At 45.8% G+C, this 1493-nt stretch overlaps 1 pseudogene; it reads left to right on the top strand.

Moving 5' to 3' along the window:
- The first annotated feature begins 567 nt into the window (after positions 1 to 567).
- LOC126189776 (5S ribosomal RNA) lies at positions 568 to 685 on the top strand (annotated as a pseudogene).
- The last annotated feature ends 808 nt before the right edge of the window (positions 686 to 1493 follow it).

Raw genomic sequence — 1493 nt, forward strand, 5'->3', positions numbered from 1 at the left:
ACTTCGGTTTCTAAAATATACACCAAAGAGTTAGGCGACTTGCACAATCGAGGGTGTGATTTTTTTACCGAAATGCCAGAACAGCAAGCAATGAAGGGGATATTGTAGATGCACCAGGCCAAATCACACGACAATCAGAAAGAGCCAGAAACACAACAAGAAGTTGATCTTCATACAGAGTTACTAACCATGAATGAAGGCAGCAGTTTTCTCTTAAGTGAAGACAGCTTTGGAGATAGGGTCATAGTTTTTAGCGGAAGAGCACGAAAGGAGGCTCTACAGACTAAACAAGACTTTTTTATGGATGGGACATTCAAATGCTGTAGCTATCAATTTTCATAAATATTTACTATTCCTGCAGGCTCCGGAAGTTTTATTTAAGTAGTACACCAAAGTTGACCATAGTTATAGGGCGTGCAAAGTAATGTATACAATAATCGCAATAACGTAATAACAGTTGGCAAATAGATGACCATTTTAAAAGCATGATGAAGCTTAAAAAACGTTCAGTCATCTTTATTTACCGATGTAGAATAAAATTTCTGTTCAGTATTGCGGACCTTCTGGGGCAACGGCCTTGCCGCAGTGGATACACCGGTTCCCGTGAGATCACCGAAGTTAAGCGCTGTCGGGCGTGTTCGGCACTTGGATGGGTGACCATCCGGGGCGCCATGCGCTGTTGCCATTTGTCGGGGTGCACTCAACCTCGTGATGCCAAGTGAGGAGCTACTCGGCCGAATAGTAGCGACTTCGGTCAAGAATACCATCATAACGACCGGGAGAGTTATGTGCTGACCCCACGCCCCTCCTATTTGCATCCTCCACTGAGGATGACACGGCGGTCGGATGGTCCCGGTAGGCCACTCGTGGCCTGAAGACGGAGTGCTTTTACTGCAGATCTTCTAAAACGATAGCAGTGACAGTATCCTTTTTCAGAATTCGCTCTTTGTATACATTATTTTCTGTTTCCTTCGCTCTAGTAGTATATGTATTTATCACGTTAATGGATTTCTCGTTGCTTGTCTCGCTTGTCCAATTTGGCATACCTGTAGCTGCTTCTGTATTCTTGGAGCAGTGGTTCGTGTAATTCATTAGACAAACCTACTCTCCAAGAACGAAACAATGCTGTTTCACGCGACTTGGCACAGCAGCACTGTCGGCTGAGGAAGAAGAATCGACATTGAGAGTGAAACGCAAACACATACAGACAAGAACAGAGACGAGTATGGCCTCAGCATTGTCGCGTTGCAGAAATGTTGCTGGCAACACTATTGCGGCCACACTTTGCCGTAACATAAGGCCTTCGGCTCTCCCACCTGCTGAACGGCGAGTCTACCTGCCGGACGGAGGTCGGACGGAGAGATTAGATGACCTTTCCTTGACCTTTTCTGGGTGTGAATTTCACTGGGTGCAAATTTCAGGACACCGAATTTCACTGGGTGCGAATTACACAGGGCGCAAATTTCAGGATGTGAGCCTCTTCCCCCAGAAAA

The sequence above is a fragment of the Schistocerca cancellata genome, chromosome 5 (assembly GCF_023864275.1).
Source record: "Schistocerca cancellata isolate TAMUIC-IGC-003103 chromosome 5, iqSchCanc2.1, whole genome shotgun sequence".
Classification (NCBI taxonomy): Eukaryota; Metazoa; Arthropoda; class Insecta; order Orthoptera; family Acrididae; genus Schistocerca; species Schistocerca cancellata.